Genomic DNA, 18,828 nt, shown 5'->3' with positions numbered 1-18,828 from the left:
CTAAACCATGGAGTAAACCCATCAACAGGGTTGATGAAGTGTGAATGAGGCAAGATATTGATTTTGGGAATTCCACAACTTTGGAAGAAAAGCATGAAGCTGATAGAGAAATGTTGTATAATTTGTCTCTGATACAAAATCCAACCTTGAGTGAAAAAGTTGATCGGTTCATCGTGAAGAAGATGATCAGTACTAAATTGAAACTTGGGCTTGGAAATTCAAAAAACTTATAGGCTCTAATGATGTCATTAAGATTGAAGAGCAATTAGCTGATGAATTACATAAACCAATATTCACAAAGTTTCAGAGAAGGAAAGTTTATTCCAAGGAAGTAGATGATATCTGCTCCGCTGATTTGATTGAACTCAATAATGATAAGGGGTACAAGTATGCTTTAACCGTTATTGATTTGAGGACTAGATATGCGTGGGTTGTCCCTTTAAAAAACAAAACAGGGAATACTCTTATGTTAGCCTTTCAACAGATATTTAATAAAAGTAAGAGAAAACCTAAAAATTGAGGGTAGAGGGTAGAGAGTTTTTGGGACTGATGAGGGTTGAGAGTTTTATTACAAGACATTTATGAATTTTATTTAAAAAAATAACGGCATTACATTATACAATACCTTTAATGAAGGAAAAGCCATTGTTATTGAGCGCTTTCATCGTACTTTAAAAGAGAGATGATATAAAAAATTCACACAACTTGTTTCACAACAATGGTCATCTTTTATTCAGGATATTGCAGATAACTATAATGACACAATTCAAATGTCATCAAATATGAAACCATCAGAAACATTTACAAAATTAGAATATGAAAAAGAGATGAATGTCAGACACCCTAAGTTCAAAGTTGGTGATATCGTCAGAATATATAGGTGGAAATCTCATTTTGAAAAAGGTTATACAAAGCGAAGGACTAATGAACTTTTTAAAATTGTTGATGTAATAGATACAGTTCCTTAGACTTCAAAGGTATATGATTTAGAAGGGTAAGAGATTTTAGGTTCATTTTATTCACAGGAATTACAAAAGACAAAACAAAGCAAATAATACTCATGGGAGCAATAGGTTGGCGCTTCACTCCCCTCTAATATACACTTTATGGACACTCGAGGACCAAGTCCGAGGTGTATAACAGGTGGCATCTGCCGAGGGTTGAATTAAAATATATATACATATATATATATATATATATATATATATATATATATATATATATATATATATATATATATATATATATATATATTGTGTGTCAAGGGGGATGTTCTTCGATCTGTGAACCCCAAACACAGAATCCTCAACTGTATAGTCAGTCAAGGCTTAACTTTTGTTTGTTGGTGTTTGTGCAATGGGGGACATTCTTTGATCTGTGAACCCCAAACACAGAATCCTCAACTACAAAGTCAATGCTTAACTTTTGTTTGTTTTTGTGTGTGCAATGGGGGACGTTCTTAAATCTGTCAACCCCAAACACAGAATCCTCAACTGAATTGTCAAGGCTTAACTTTTGTTTGTTGGTGTGTGTGTGTGTGTGTGTGTGTGTGTGTGTGTGTGTGTGTGTGTGTGTGTGTGTGTGTGTGTGTGTATGTGTGCGTGTGTGTGTGCGTGTGTGTGTGTGTGTGTGTGTGTGTGTGTGTGTGTGTGTGTGTGTGTGTGTGTGTGTTTGTGTGTGTGTGTGTGGGTGTGTGTGTGATAATATAACAGGGAGCATAATCAACCCTAACCCACCCTTACCCACCCTAACCCTCACATTCAAAATCTCAACCCCAACCCTCACCCACCCTTACCCTCACATTCAAAATCTCAACCCCAACGCAAAGCCACTCTAACCCGCACATTCAAAATCTAAACCCGAACCCACCCTTACCCACCCTAATCCTCACATTCAAAATCTCAACCCCAACGCAACCCTCGCCAAACACAATATCTTTTTTTTTAAATACGTATTTCAACAATATATTTTTTTTATGTTTTTTTCTCTTCTTCCAATTCTGTCTTTTAAGGCTTTCAGGTTTGAAGAAGTAGAAAGGGGGAGTAAGAACCTTCCGACATCTTCTTCACAGAACTAACAATATTTTTTTTTCTCTTCTTCCAATTCTGTCTTTTCAGGCTTTCAGGTTTAAAAAGTAGAAAGAGGGAGTAAGAACTTTCCTGCACTTTCTTCCTAGAACTTTCTTGATATTGCTCTCATCCAGCACCATCCAACAAAAAATCACATCGATAGGTTGAGATCCCCAAGGGTCTTCTTGGTAGAAACCACATTTCAATTCTCCAAAATATACCTAACTTTCCAAGTCTCCAAGGTATAACCACATTTCTGTTGAGTTTCCAATATATGTATCACATTGTGAGTTATCAAGCCAGATCCCACATTTCAAGTCTCCAAAATAAAACCAACTTACAAAGTCTCCAAGGGATAACTCATTTCCTGATTTTTTCAAAATTTGTGAGTCTGCAAGGTGGGCTCCATATTTAGAACCATCTTGGCAGAACCCTTTTCCCAAGTCTCCAAGGTAGTTACTTAAACCATCAAGGCAGAACTCATTTACTGATTTTTTCAAAATTTGTGAGGTCTCCGAGGTAGGTTTCATATTTAAAACCACCAAGGATAACTCATTTACTGATTTTTTTCAAAATTTGTGAGTCTCCAAGGTAGACCCCTTATTTAGAACCATCTTGACAGAAACCCTTTCCCGAGTCTCCAAGGTAGTTATTTCAACCATCAAGGCAGAACTCATTTACTGATTTTTTTCAAAATTTGTGAGGTCTCCGAGGTAGGTTTTATATTTAAAACCACCAAGGATAACTCATTTACTTATTTTTCAAAATTTGTGAGTCTCCGAGGTAAAACTTGTATTCTGATTCATCAAGGTATAACTTGTTCAGTGGGTATTGTCTTGATAACTCACAATGAGTAACATCGATGTAAAACTCTTTTTCAGGATTTTGCGGGTCTCCAAGGTATAAGTCTTTGGTTGGGTCATCAAGGTTGAGCTCGTTCTGTGGGTCTTGGTCGCTCACAAGGTCTTCGACCAAACCGACAATTTCGCCCAAAGTTGTGGCAAAAGCAGTATTTTCATTTTGTATTTCAGATACAATTTCCTGTGAGAGAAAATAATAATGTATTAATTAAGTGATTTAATTATTACATGATTATATGCATAAATCAAACTCTGTAAATATGAAAATAAAATCTTACCTCAATAGATAAGAGGTTTGAATCCAGTTCATCAACTTGAAGGTTTAGTTCCATACAAGTAGTAAACTCCAAGGAACTCCAAAGTCATCCCACTCAAGCTCAGCACAGCAGTCCATTCTCAGTAAAAGCAAAAATATGTTTAAATTAAGTCTGGGTTTGAAGTCTTTGTAGAGAAAGACTGGTGGGTGTGGTTTCCTTTGGAAATCCCTGAACAAGGCCCAGGCCTTCAACCAGAAATTTTCTAAAACATAACATTCTATCATTTACTAGTGAATTCTTTGGAAACGAGATTAACTGGAAATGATGTAAGAGTAGGTGGTCCTCACAAAAGAGGGTGGGGCTTCGAAAAGTGGGCGTGGCTTACGAAAAGGTGGGCGGGCCATAGGAAAGTGGGCGTGGCTTATACAAAAAAATGATCTGACGCTCAGGAGGTGGTCAAACAAGAGCATTAAGAGAAGTTTATCATTTGATCTCTGCTCAACAAAGATATTTAGACCAAGAACTAAGTTCTAAAATAATATTTGTGAACATACTCGATCGTGATTAATATAATAGGAAAATTAATTTATTACCTCAAATAGAACATGATCAAATATTCGTTGGATCACTCTTTGAGTGGAGTAAGTAATGGGGCTGAGATCAATCTCTTCTTTTGACCCCATTGACTAAGAGTCAGAGGGGGGAGAGAAAATCATTCTTCCCTTTTGACCTGATGGGCCTTGAGCAAGAAAGCTTCCCCTATTAATTTGTATGAGGTTTTTTGGGCCCTGAGACAGTCTAAATTTAACATGAGCTTGTATGACAGAAAATCATTCTCATCTTTTTGTCCTGATGGGTCTCGAGTCAGAGAGTTCTCCCTTTACATTTGTATGGGGGGGAGGGGGGAGGAATCAGTATCCTGTGTCGTCGGTTTTCGGGGTTCAATTCATAGCGTTTTCCCATTCATTTGCATGGATGTCTCAGAAACCCCATATATCTACTACTGTGGGGAATGAGGGAAGCACGTCAGGCAAGAGCAAAACCGAATAATAGAAAGGCAAATTATCTCCAGCAAAGCACTTATACAGTTTACTACTTCGGGCCCACAGACACACACACACACACACACACACACACACACACACACACACACATACACACACAAACACACACACACACATACACACACACACACACACACACACACACACACACACACACACACACACGAAGTGGTGGCTGACGCCTTTATTTCGGCCTTCAGCTCGGAGAATAGTGGAGCTGAAGGCCAGGGTCTATTTTGGACCTGCCCGCATCGTGCGGTCTTCAAGCGGCTCGATCAATGGAGGAGAAGGATGAGGATGAGGACCAAGGCGAGAGAAGGGCAGCATGACAAGCCCAGCAAGACGACGGCCCCAATGGCGACCACCACGCCAAGAAGAAGTCCCCCTCCCCTCCAAGACCAGCCAATACGAGATGTGTTGTCCCACGAAATGTGTTGTACCTCATCAAGATGAGTGCCGGCGTACTTATTCACCCTGTTTTTTGGGGGGGGCGTCTCTGCCCTCCCTGTTCTCGATCTGAGGTGGTAAGGTCTCTGATTGGCCAAGGAGGTCAAGGAGAAAAACCCTAAATATCAAAATAACTTCAAAGCGCATTTACATTTATTCACCCATTAGACAAGGGGAAGGAAGCTATCTATAAAACACATACTTACAGAAATAACTGAGCTATAGGAACCTGAATGTTGTGTGCGATCGTTTTCCAAATCCGCAACAATATTTCACTCAGATGTTTTAGTCACTTGTCAGCATATGTTTCAGAGAAGAAGGTGAAATATTGACACTTGGAAGCACTAGAGTGAAGCACGCAATCTTCTTTCTTTCTCGTCTCTGCACTTTCCCCTCATTGTCATATCTAGTTGATCTATGTTTCAGCTTCGGAAGGTATCGGTCAACGTTATAGTTCAAGTTTTTTCCTTTTGGAAGCAATGCGATTCTGCATAGCTACTATCCCTGTCGCAACCATTTCACCATCAATATCTTGCAGTTCCAAAGCAGCCTCCATATAAATGAGTTTATGAACTGCCTTCCAGTCGCCATACAAACAGAAGGTGATCATGAAGATTCTTTCAGTCTCGGTCATGGCTCTTTTCTTGTGCTTGGGGTTTGAAACAAAGAATGGGTGAACAACTGACACAGATTAAATAACAATAATGCATCTCATTAATTGGAAGCCATGGTTCATCCCACATAAATTTGGGCCAGCACCAGTTACTGAAGTTTTGCCATTAGATACAGTTCCTAGTACTGTTAGTTGTTTTCAAAACTAACTCGCATGTTTCGGCTCACAACGTTCGCCTCTCCACATGTAGCTGCAGAGATTGACATCACAGATTTGCTGTGTTGACATGATTACACCAATCATCATACAAACATCTATTTTCTACAAATATATTTGCCATATTGGTGACTGTGTTTATTTGAAATTTCATGTGTGATATCAAGAAGATCCAAGTGGTCTAAGTGGTCTCGGGTCTAAGCTGTCTCATCTGTCTGAAGGGTGTAAGGGATCAGAATGGTATTGAAGTTTTAGGGGTCCTAAGGGTCTTCAGTATCTTTTTGGGTCTTCAGGGACTGTTGGGTCCTTTTGGTTTGGTTTTGGGCCTTTGGAGCTTTCAGGGTCTCTCTCTCTCTCTCTCTCTCTCTCTCTCTCTCTCTCTCTCTCTCTCTCTCTCTCTCTCTCTCTCTCTCTCTCTCTCTCTCTCTCTCTCTCTCTCTCTCTCTCTCTCTCTCTCTCTCTCTCTCTCTCTCTCTCTCTCTCTCTCTCTCTCTCTCTCTCTCTCTCTCTCTCTCTCTCTCTCTCTCTCTCTCTCTCTCTCTCTCTCTCTCTCTCTCTCTCTCTCTCTCTCTCTCTCTCTCTCTCTCTCTCTCTCTCTCTCTCTCTCTCTCTCTCTCTCTCTCTCTCTCTCTCTCTCTCTCTCTCTCTCTCTCTCTCTCTCTCTCTCTCTCTCTCTCTCTCTCTCTCTCTCTCTCTCTCTCTCTCTCTCTCTCTCTCTCTCTCTCTCTCTCTCTCTCTCTCTCTCTCTCTCTCTCTCTCTCTCTCTCTCTCTCTCTCTCTCTCTCTCTCTCTCTCTCTCTCTCTCTCTCTCTCTCTCTCTCTCTCTCTCTCTCTCTCTCTCTCTCTCTCTCTCTCTCTCTCTCTCTCTCTCTCTCCATATGGCTGCATCATTGGTTGGGACAAGGCTATGCCACTGATGCAGTGTCCCCCATACCAGTACACAGGTACTCATTTTGCCGACTTCAGAAGGATGACAGGCTGAGTTAACCTCCTAATGTATTAATTCAGCGGCCCAACGGGGCTTGAACTCAGGACCCTAGGATCCCAAGCCACCACCCTAACCACAAAGCCAACACCAGGCTTCTCTTTCCCTAAACCATGCTAAAACGGGAGTTTGTGGGGACTTTTGGGGTATTCGGGGGTTCAGAGCCCTTTTGGGTCATCGGTGACTTTTGGGTTCCTGGGGAATTTTGGGTCTTTTGGGGTCATTTGGGCTCTTGGGGGTATTAGGAGTTTACAGGGTCTTTTGGAGTCATTAAGAGTCTTCTGGATCTTTGGGGTCATTGCGGGTTTATTTTGTCTTGAGGGAATTATGGGGTCTTTGGGTCATGGGGGTTTATGGGGTCTTTGGGGGTTTATGTGGTCTTTTGTGGTTATGTGGGGTTTACAGGTTCTTCATGGGCTTATGGTGTCTTGGGTTCTTTGGGGGTCTTGGGAGTCTTTGGAGTCTTGGGTACTTTGATGGTCTTTGGGGAGTTGGAGGTCTTTGGAGGTCTTTGCGGTCTATCTCTCACTAAAACATGCTAAAACGTGGGGATCTCGGGTCTTAAGAGTCCTCAGCATCTTCGAGGGTTGTCAAAGGTCAAAGGTGTCTCAGTAGTCCAAAGAGTAGAAAGGTGCATTCCAATAGTACATAAATAAGACATATAGTCACAAGCACAGAGAGACAGAGGGGCGGAGGGAAGGAATGACGGATGGACGCATGCTGAGACCGAGTTTCTATCATTGACCCAGCACGGTGCGGGCTTGAGAAAGAGTGAGGCCGTCTGTGCCGTAAGTTGTTCATTTGGACTGCACGGCTTTGGTAACTCCTGCTCGGTTACGCCAGATCCGAGTCGGTAACAGCGACTCGGTTTGGACTAAGTCGGCCGAGGGTGTGGATTCCCCGGTAGTTAGACGGCATGGGTACTTAGGTAAATTGGAATTAGACAAGTTGGCCCTACCTCACACTGTCAAAATATTGGCGACCACAGTCCTTTAAGTGACCCATCGACTCCAGAGTTATCCGGGGTGATGACCTTCCAATTCCGATGGTCAGTGGGAGATGGTGCGACTGCTCCATCTTGCGGTCATCCTCACCACCGATCCCCAGCCCATAACAAATTGGTGTCAGGAGCGGGTTCAGACCCCTCCGCCTCCATAGAAAAATTTACGGGATTCAGATCAGGGGTGTGCGGAGCACCCCCTCCCCCTCCTCCCCCCCCCCAATTCCCTCCAAATTGTGAGTGCTTAAATTGTTCTCAGATGCACCTGGGCGGGCCAAGACGGGCAGGAGCAGATGGGTTCAGACCTAAGTTTAAGGGAATCCATGATCCAGGACAACACCCCAATGCAGGAAGACATTTCCCCGCAGCCAAACTCAGAGGTTGTAATGGGCGCGGGAGGAGCAGCGTATGACCCCCCCCCCTCCGTCAAAATTCCACCCCGACACCTGGCAGATCCGTGCCGGACCGAGGTGAAGCGGCTTCGTCAGGGTCATTTGACATGGGCCGGTTCGTGGAAATTATGAGGAGCATGATGGATGCAAACATGCAGGAAATGAAGGAAAAATGGACGCGAACACGCGCAATGCGCAAGAATGGAAAACAAGATGGATGCAAATGCGCAAAACTTAAAAAAGGAAATAAAAGGAGAGATGGAGAGAAAGAAAAACTAAATGAGGGGGGAAATGCAGAACATGGGCTTGAACCTGCAGGCGGGTCTGGAGGAGCTGAAAGGCAAAATGGCGGATTGGAAAATAGTGACTGCACATGGGGAAATGGCCAAGTCAGGGGGGAGTGCAACGGTTTGTCGGTCCGCAATGGAGACAGGTAAGGTCGAGGGGACGAGTAACGGCAAGATAATTGGGGGAGGGACCAGTAAACTCGAGCAGGGGATGACAGAGATAATAACGGAGATGCAGAAATTGAAAGCGGGGAACAAAGTACATGAAATAAAAGAGGAGAACACACAAGTAGGTTAGGAACGGACAAGTGGGTTGAGCTCGTGGAATGTTTCATGACTCAAGGCGAGCATCAGGATAACCTCCCTCAGGAACAGGGGGAGACGGTATGCTCCCTCGAAGTGGACTGCGACCAAGTGAGTCCGGTCGGGCTGTGCGAGGTCGAGCGGGTGCATGGTATGGAAGGATACATGCCAAGTTTGTGAGGGGCAGAGGCCTCGGGATCCCTTGAACGAACCCAAACCCCCAGCGTGATTGTCCCAGAGTGTGTTTTCGAGTGTGCGAGTGGTGTAAAAGTTTCATGGCATGCGCGAGTGCATGAGGGGAAATGGCACACGGAGCGATCCAGACAGGAGACGGGAATGACTAGCCTGGTAGACCGCACGAAGTTGTTTTGGAGACCACGCCATCTCCGCGGGACCCTGCGTGCGAGGTCAATTCCGTGTTTTGCGAATGGCCTAAGCACACACGTTTGCGCGATCGGAAGCTGGCGCTGAAACGTCTCGTGCATAGTACGAAACCGGCACGTGCACAGTTAAAAGGAAGGTTGTGTGAATTCGGAAAGCATGGGTCCCCATGCGAGCGCATGTGCGGGGCATCACGTGCTGCGTGCCTCGTGTTATGTTCGTGGAACGCGCGGAGAGAGTCCCCGGGACGACACGCTCGGACTGGCCTGCACGGCAAGCCGCACAGGTTCCATGTGTGAGTGACGTCGCCGGGGATCTCCCAGCGCGAACTACAGGTGAGCAGCACACATCGGCCGCATGGTGGATGGCTCAAAGGCGAGTGCTTGGTGCGATCGACGGGACGATGATACGCTTTCAATTATCACCCATATTGAGGGGACGTGCGTGTTGTAAACCGCCGCCCTGGCGATGCAAAGATCGTAGAGCCTTGCTAAGCATACACGATACCCCGGCCAGGATGTGGCAAACATCCTCGCCCGGGCAAAGGAGCACTAGTTAGTGGGAGGGGGTTAGCGATAGATTGGCCGGCCTCATGGGGCAGGAGCAGTTCCTCATGGGGCCCATGAAACGAGTTCGAGGGAAGGTTAGGTTCGATTTAGAAATGGATTTTGGGAGACATGGACCATGTCATGGGGACGTAGCTTAGCAGTTGAGTTAAAAGGAACGTGCATTAGAATAAGGGATGTTGGCAAGCATAAGCTAGTTATGGGGCCGTAGTTGTTAGAGCTTGTTGTAAGGAAAAAAAAATTGAGAAAGGAACATGATGAGTGAATGTGGGACAGCGGGCTCAAGTGTGAATGGAGTGAATGTGGAATGCATGGTGTCAATGAATGATTGGGTAGAGAAGTGAATCCCACCCCAGGGTCAGTGTAATGTTAGTTAGCGGGTTAGTCAAATTAACCACAACGGATGTGGGTTTGTTGTTGGTGTTGAGTGAAGGCTCGAAACCTTTTTGAAGGGTGCAGGAGTCCATTGACCGGCTGGGAGCGTAGCTGTGGAAAGGTGAGTACTGAGTGGAGGGCACCCCGGGCATAGAGAAATCGGCCAGCGTAGGCCACGGATCCAAGCGACCAGGATAGTGAAATGGGCACGGGCGACCCTCGGAATCGGACCCGGAGCGTCAGAAATGTCACTTGGGCATATACGGGGGGAGAACCCAGGAAGGGCACTCCCTGCGTTCATACGGAGTAGGTAGGCTCGGAGACAGCCTCAGCTGCCCGGGGGTGCTGTAGTTCGAGTTCTGCAGAGGGGAATCCCTGCCAAGTGAGTCACGCTGCCCAGCCACGAAATTGTGCAAGGGCACGAGAGAAAATTTGTGGGCCAGGCCCAAATTTATAAAGAACACCAACACAGGTGACGGGAATCATGCTTTCTAGAACCAATAGTTTAAAGAGACAGGCGTGTTGAAAAGCCCCGGGGATAGTTTAAAGTGTAATAAAGGATAGGACAGATAGTAAATGTGTACCCCTTCGTTCCATCCATCCCTTCGCTACCCGTTGGAAGGCTGCTGGACCCACCATGGGAGATTGCTGAAATTTGTGGAGGTTGTTCTGAGGCTCCATTAGGCCTCGAGACAGATCCACCTCTCTCTTCCTTATTCCCCTCCAGAAGGATCTTAAGGGTTGGGGAGTGGGCAGGTGGGATAGGTTAGCCAGACAAGGGCAGTAGGAGGGTTAAGGCCCGGTCACACCTTGACGTTTTAGCCAACGTATGCCGATTTTTGAATTTTTTTTCTAAAACGCTGGCACACGTTGAATACGTTATGGGTAAGTTTTGATAACATTGAGAGCACGCTGAAAAACACTGCCATACGTTGTACGCTGGCTTTAAACATTGTACTTTTTGGTTGTCCTCAAATTTTTTCATGCTTGAAATTTCACGACGTATGCCGGCGTATGACTCACACGTTCCGCTACACTGGCCACAAGTTGTATGCACGGTCTGCGATCGTTGACAAACGTCAACACATGCTACTTGTAAGTTAATCATAAGTTGAGACACACCGTGGTAATGTTTAGCGTACCCGAAACTTATTTCTAACCTATGATTAACGTGTTGTTGGCACGTTACGCGATCGTTGCCACACGTCGACAGACGTTACTTTTAAGTTACTCATAGGCTGAAAGACGTCGGTATAATGGATCGTCCTTGCGTCAGCGTCCACGGCCACGGCCAGGACACTTATTTGCAGCATTCTTCAAACTTTTCTTCGGCATGACGAGGATGTTCACACTTCGATGTCTAGCTTGGCTATGATTCCAATTGTCCATCGGCAGCGTCTATTTAAAATAGTCGAGTTTGAGCGTTTTAACACGTTCAGAAGAAACGCTTCAAATTTCCAAACCCCAGCGTCAAAAAAAAAAAAAAAAAAAAGGCGAGTGACAGCAATTTAAATCGTTCATTGTAAACAATGGAAATAGCTGAGTGGTACCGTTTAAAAGTCGTTGAGTGTAAAAAAAAAATCCAATTGTTGAGCGCAAGCGTCTACTTTCAATAGTGGGGTTTGAGCGATTTAGCACGTTCAATAGAAACGATTAAAATTTCCGAGCGCCAGCGTCAAAAAACAAAGGCGAGTGACAGCAATTTAAATCGTTCATTGTAAACAATGGAAATAGCTGAGTGGTACCGTTTAAAAGTCGTTGAGTGTAAAAAAAAATCCAATTGTTGAGCGCAAGTGTCTACTTTCAATAGTGGAGATGCAGCCATTTAAATCGTTGAGTGGCAGCCTATGAACCTACCCGTGGACACGCGGACGCAAGGAGGATCCATCATAACCCACACCCTCCCCCTCACACCCACCTACTACTGCCAACATGAACAAACTACTAATAATACTAATACTAATACTAATACTAATACTAATACTAATACTAATACTAATACTAATACTAATACTGCTGACATGGACATCGACTCAAAAAGGAACTCGAAAACACTGTTGGGTTCCCCTTTTATGAGCAGCATTTTTATATACCAATTCCCAAAACCGCTGGGAACACGTCTTTATATGGCAGTTGTAAGCGAGAAACACGTTAATTTTTTTTTTTGTCGACCGGAAGACGTCATTGGAATACGTCTACATATGTCGATGTATGTTGGGACTACGTAAAGAATTGGTTCAAAGCACGTCAAACATAAGTTAGAAATAAGTTTCGCGTAAAAAAGACATTACCGCGACGTGTTTCGACTTATGAGTAGCTTATAAGTAGCCTTTGTGGACGTGTGTAAGCGTCCGCATATCGTGTGTACAATTTATCCCCATCGCATGCAGAACGTGTGTCATACGCCGAGTACGTCGTAAAATTTTGAACATGTTTAAAATTTCTTGACGTACTCTACTTACTACGACGTATGATAGCGTACTTTAGCGTTCTACTCATATATACCAAACTTACTCATACCGTATTTGACGTGCCCCCAACGTTTTAGACAAATTTTTCTTAGGTCGGCATATGTTGGCAAGATCGCCAAAGTGTGACCGCGATGTTGTCACTTCCATTTCTACGGCAGTTATGATTCGAATCGTTGTGCGTCAGCCTTTTAATAGGCTACATCACGACATCGTCGGCGATGCGTGCAACGCGCTTGCCGAAGTTCGACTATCGTTGGGCATAGGTTGTGTAGGCCAACAACAGGTTCAGCATTCGTTGGTATAAGTTATCTATAACACAACGAAACGTTCTGTGTCCATTAATGCTATGTTATGCATATGACCAACTCGTTATGAATACGTCCGAATTTTTTAAAAAAAACATCAAAAGTTCAACGTCAGCCAGCGTTTTACATACATTTTAATACGTTGCCATCGCTGGCTAAAACGTCAAGGTGTGACCGGGACTTTAGGGACACTGGGAATTATAAAAGGAAAAAAAAAGAAAAATAGAGGGGAAGTCTAAATTTTGTTGTGGCAAACTAAGGGAGTGGGTATGGACAAAGACTGGCAAAGGCGACAGGTTGGGGGTAGACAGTAGGGCAGGTCCGAGCCCGTTTTCGGAGCGGCCGGCACCACCGCACTCCTTCCAGGCCCTCACGGACCAGAGCAGAGGCCGGCCATCTTCATATGCCGGCCTGTTTGTGCTACACCTGCTGGTCCACATTTGCATGACTTTGCCTTGCCTGCCTTTGCCTTGACCCCATGCCTGCCTAGCCCTTGTTTGCATTTCCCCCATGTCATGAAACATCCATGTGCACCAGGACCTTCCATCTTTAAGTGTTTGCAAAGACTGCCCTGCCGGCAGCCACACCATCCATCATTTGTGTTTTTGAATCCTGTCCATCCATTCAAATGAGCCAGGGACTGCATTGTGCAGCACGGCTACCCCCTTGTTCTTATCGCATAAAGGCCAGCTCAAATGGCCTGTGGGATGGTGCATGGCCTGCCATATTAGGGGGAGTTGCCTCCAGCAGCTGAAGACTGAAATGAAAAGAGAAGGTTCAGTGAAACAAAAAGATGGACCTTTTGAGCAGGCCCTGAAGACATCTGACCTTCCAGCTGCTGGGCACTCACACACACCAACTGTTAACTTTACTGTGCCTTTTTCCCACACATAACAGGTTCTGGGCCATAGTTATTGTAAATAGTAGGAAATGTAAATAATTTTTTGCAAACCACCTGTTTGTTTGTGTGAGCTGGCAATTTATTTAAGTTGTCCGTGTGAGTCTGATAGTTAGTTATGCAGTGCACTAGGTTATTTATTTTTGGGACATGTATTCAAATGTCGCACTCAGGGATCCGTAGGTAAAACGTACTAGGGGAAAAACCTACACCTGCAATGGCACACGAAAATTTGCGACTCGGGTCGAGTCTATAGAAAGGGGTGGAGGGGGGGGGGAAGTGTTACGAATCTGGCAGCCATTTGCACACAAACATATAGTAGTCCCGAAGCCTAGTTATTTTGATTAGTATGTGTTCATAGTTAGAACCCTCACCTATGTTTAATGGGTTGATAAGTGTCCATGTGCTGTGAGTTTCTTTCTAGTTAGATTTTTGCAATACCCAACGCCAACAAATCAATCCTTCACTTCTTCGAACCATCAACGTCATTGCCCAAGTGCGTTCGAACACGAACGTGGGCGGAGGTTTCCTCACCTCAGAACACCAACTCCACCCAGGAAAGGAGGGGGTTCCCCCCTGTCCAATCACGGATGGCCAGCACATCACCCCACGAAACCCTGTCCAATCAAGGCAAGGATTAACTCAGGAGACTGGTCACCCCACCCCGTCCGGGGAGGGATAAGAATCGCTGGGATTCCCTGAGTGTTCGCTGGAGTTGGGCTGGAGTTTAGTTGGAATTGTCGGAGGAAAAAGAGGTCGCCATTGCTCTTGGTGTGCGTAGTAGTCGTCGTCGTCGTCGTCGTCTTGGCTTTTTGCTCTTGGCCCTTTGGTCTTTTAGTCTGCAGCCGTCTTCATCTGCGGTCTTGGTCTGCGGTCTTTTCCAGGGGTCCTCGCTTCATTGGTGGAGTGTCTGGTTCGGGGGTTCTTTTTGGTGGGTATGTGGTCCTGTGCTTGCTGGTTCGCTCGTCTCGAAGAAACCGCACAAGGCGGACAAGTACCGGCCAGACTCTGACCCTCAGTTCACCTTCCCTCCAGAGCTGAAGGGCCGACTGAAGACACGTTGGGGTCCATTTCTTTTTGGGTGTGTGTGTCTGTGTGTGTGGCACCAGTCCGTCAAGTCGAAATTGTTAAGTGCTTTTGCTCACTGTACATTGCCTGCATATTCGTGATAAAGTCTGCTCTGTGTCCCCTTCCCGATTACTGTAAAATAAACCCCTGTTAAATCTACCAGCTCATTGCCTGTCGTTTCTATCATTGACCCAGCACGGTGCAGGCTTGAGAAATAGTGAGGCCATTTGTGCCGTAAGTTGTTCATTTGGACCGGCGCAGCTTTGGTAACTCCCGCTCGTTTACACCGGATCTAAGTCGGTAACAGCGACTCGGTTCGGACAAAGTCGGCCAAGGGTGTGGCTTCACCGGTAGTTAGATGGCGTGGGTACTTAGGTAAATTGGAATTACACAAGTGGAGCCCACCTCACGCCGTCGAAATATTGGCGACCACGGTCCTTTAAGCCACCCATCGACTCAGGAGTTATCCGGGATGAAGACATTCCAATTCCGGTGTTTGGTAGGAGACGGCCCGACTGCTCCATCTAGCAGTTGTCCTCGCCACCGACTCCCGGCCCACAACAATATTGGGAGTGTTAGAAGGAAGAATTGTTTCAATTTCGGTGAAGATCCGAATATGGATCCAGATAGGGTAATATTTTGATTTTAATACATGATTTTTCACCATTGAGAAACGTTGCCAAAAACTATATATCACATGATATATCAAAAAGTTGTGGATGAGTTGGTCAGATGACAATAACAAGTCGATTCAATTTTGGTTCAGGTTAGCAAATCAATATCCTACCTATCAGTGGGATACAAAAGGTAAACTATTTGGCGTGGTGGAGGTGTGCACTCTACTGAGTGCCCTTTTCATACTTCAATTGCATTTGCCATGCCAAACATATCCTGTGTGTTGTATTTCTTTCAAAGAACATTTGCACGTGAAAAACTTGTCCTTACTGAACCCTCGTTTAGTATTTGAATAATATTTCACTGTCTGCTCAGGAATTGATTTATTGGTTCAGCCAATGACATGCTTTTTATATTCCCAAGTTTAAATACATTATCCATGCAAGAACGATTTTCATACTTTAAGGCCCGGTCACACCTTGACGTTTTAGCCAACGTATGCCGATTTTTGAATTTTTTTTCTAAAACGCTGGCACACGTTGAATACGTTATGGGTAAGTTTTGATAACATTGAGAGCACGCTGAAAAACACTGCCATACGTCGTTGTACGTTGGCTTTAAACGTTGTACTTTTCAGTTGTCCTCAAATTTTTTCATGCTTGAAATTTCACGACGTATGCCGGCGTATGACTCACACGTTCCGCTACGCTGGCCACAAGTTGTATGCACGGTCTGCGATCGTTGACAGACGTCAACACATGCTACTTGTAAGTTAAGCATAAGTTGAGACACGCCGAGGTAATGTTTAGCGTACCCGAAACTTGTTTCTAACCTATGATTAACGTGTTGTTGGCACGTTACGCGATCGTTGCCACACATCGACAGACGTTACTTTTAAGTTACGCATAGGCTGAAAGACGTCGGTATAATGGATCGTCCTTGCGTCAGCGTCCACGGCCACGGCCAGGTCACTTATTTGCAGCATTCTTCAAACTTTTCTTCGGCATGACGAGGATGTTCACACTTCGATGTCTAGCTTGGCTATGATTCCAATTGTCCATCGGCAGCGTCTATTTAAAATAGTCGAGTTTGAGCGTTTTAACACGTTCAGAAGAAACGCTTCAAATTTCCAAACCCCAGCGTCAAAAAACAAAGGCGAGTGACAGCAATTTAAATCGTTCATTGTAAACAATGAAAATAGCAGAGTGGTACCGTTTAAAAGTCGTTGAGTGAAAAAAAATCCAATTGTTGAGCGCAAGCGTCTACTTTCAATAGTGGAGATGCAGCCATTTAAATCGTTGAGTGGCAGCCTATGAACCTACCCGTGGACACGCGGAGGCAAGGAGGATCCATCATAACCCACACCCTCCCCCTCACACTCACCTACTACTGCCAACATGAACAAACTACTACTAATACTAATACTAATACTAATACTAATACTAATACTAATACTGATACTGATACTGATACTGTTACTGCTGACATGGACATCGACTCAAAAAAGAACTCGAAAACACTGTTGGGTTCCCCTTTTATGAGCAGCATTTTTATATACCAATTCCCAAAACCGCTGAGAACACGTCTTTATATGGCAGTTGTAAGCTAGAAACACATTCATTTTTTTTTTTTGTCGACCGGAAGACGTCATTGGAATACGTCTACATACGTCGATGTGTGTTGGGACTACGTAAAGAATTGGTTCAAAGCACGTCAAACATAAGTTAGAAATAAGTTTCGTGTAAAAAAGACATTACCGCGACGTGTTTCGACTTATGAGTAGCTTATAAGTAGCCTTTGTGGACGTGTGTAAGCATCCGCATATCGTGTGTACAACTTATCCCCATCGCATGCAGAACGTGTGTCATACGCCGAGTACGTCGTAAAATTTTGAACATGTTTAAAATTTCTTGACATACTCTACTTACTATGACGTGTGATAGCGTACTTTAGCGTTCTACTCACGTATACCAAACTTACTCATACCGTATTTGACGTGCCCCCAAAGTTTTAGACACATTTTTCTTAGGTCGGCATACGCTGGCAAGATCGCCAAGGTGTGACCGCGATGTTGTCACTTCCATTTCTACGGCAGTTATGATTCGAATCGTTGTGCGTCAGCCTTTTAATAGGCTACGTCACGACATCGTCGGAGATGCGTGCAACGCGCTATGCCGAAGTTAGACTATCGTTGGGCATAGGTTGTGTAGGCCAACAACAGGTTCAGCATTCGTTGGTATAAGTTATCTATAACACAACGAAACGTTCTCTGTCCTTTACCAATGCGTTATGCATCAGACCAAGTCGCTATGAATACGTCCGAATCTTTAAAATAAAACATCAAAAGTTCAACGTAAGCCAGCGTTTTACATACATTTTAACACGTTGCCATCGCTGGCTAAAACGTCAAGGTGTGACCGGGCCTTTCATGAGGAATATATGAAAAAGTTATCCATCCAGTTTTCACACTCATGTCTTAATTGTAATTTCATTCATTTGGATGATCATCGAGGTATTTTGAACGGATCACACATCACAGGTTCAAATCTCCTTTCCACATTATGACATCAGGAATTTGTTAACCCTGATCTTGAAAACGTGAGGCATTCAGTGGGTAAGATTGAGGTTTGGTAAGAACAAAGGTAACGTGATATTCAATTCATTCATTCAGTAACAAAGGTAACATTCAGTGGGTAAGATTGAGGTATGGTAAGAACAAAGGTAACAAATAACAAAGTACATGGTTTGTAGAACATTTTGAACACCCCTTGTGTCATATTGACTACACTCCATTTACTGCCTTTGATCAGTATATAAAATTAAATGATTCAGTTACATTCATTGGTCATCACCATGACTCTGCATTCTTTTCCTGAATGCATGCTTTTGCACAACAAAGTACGCTTGATTCGAGTCATCATGTTAAGATTCCCAACTCGTTCTTTTCTTCCATCTAAACGCAGCAAGCGTTTGTAAGCTGCCATGAGTTCAGGGCTGTGTGAATAGAGAACCGGGTTACATGCTGAGTTCAAGTAGCCCAGCAATAATGCCTCTTCTCCAATGGCTTGATTTCCAATCATCAATTTGGTTTCAGACCAGGTCACTCTACCCTGGATATGCTGCTACTGCTCTCCCATCAATGGATGGAGGTCCTCAATGCCAGACAGGAAATCCGAGCCGTATCCCTGGACATATCACGTGCTTTTGACACAGTCTGGCACCCTGCCCTACTCACCAAACTCTCTTCCCATGGTATTCAAGGCCATCTCCACTCATGGCTCGTAGACTTCCTCTCCTGTCGCAGTCAACATGTGGCCCTAAATGGAGTTCTTTCATCCCCTCTTCCTGTGCAGGCTGGAGTTCCTCAAGGTAGCGTTCTGGGCCCTGTTCTTTTTCTGGTTTTCATCAATGATCTCTCAGACTCTCTGGAAAATCCTCTATTTCTCTTTGCCGACGACTCCACCCTCTGCCGTACCATCTGTCATCCCTCAGACCGGCAAGCAGCAGCTTCTTCGCTCACTGCAGATCTGGATAAAATCACAAACTGGTCCAACACGTGGAACATGTCTTTCAATCCAGACAAATCTCACACTCTCACTATGTCTCTTCGAAAGGACCGTTTACAAAACCCCCCCATCCACTTTCTCAACAATCCT

The 18,828-nt window shown here is 44.6% G+C and overlaps 1 pseudogene across 1 annotated transcript in view; it reads right to left on the bottom strand.

Moving 5' to 3' along the window:
- The window catches only part of LOC147033030 (DDB1- and CUL4-associated factor 10-like), a 300,685-nt pseudogene that overhangs the window by 94,346 nt on the left and 187,511 nt on the right, over window positions 1–18,828 (bottom strand). The gene's annotated exons all lie outside the window — the stretch shown is intronic.

This window comes from Eptatretus burgeri, chromosome 2 (assembly GCF_056783735.1).
Source record: "Eptatretus burgeri isolate ZD-2024b chromosome 2, Ebu_testis_v1, whole genome shotgun sequence".
NCBI lineage: Eukaryota > Metazoa > Chordata > Myxini > Myxiniformes > Myxinidae > Eptatretus > Eptatretus burgeri.
Note: the sequence above shows the minus strand (reverse complement) of the source record. Positions and strands in the feature narration are given on the sequence as shown.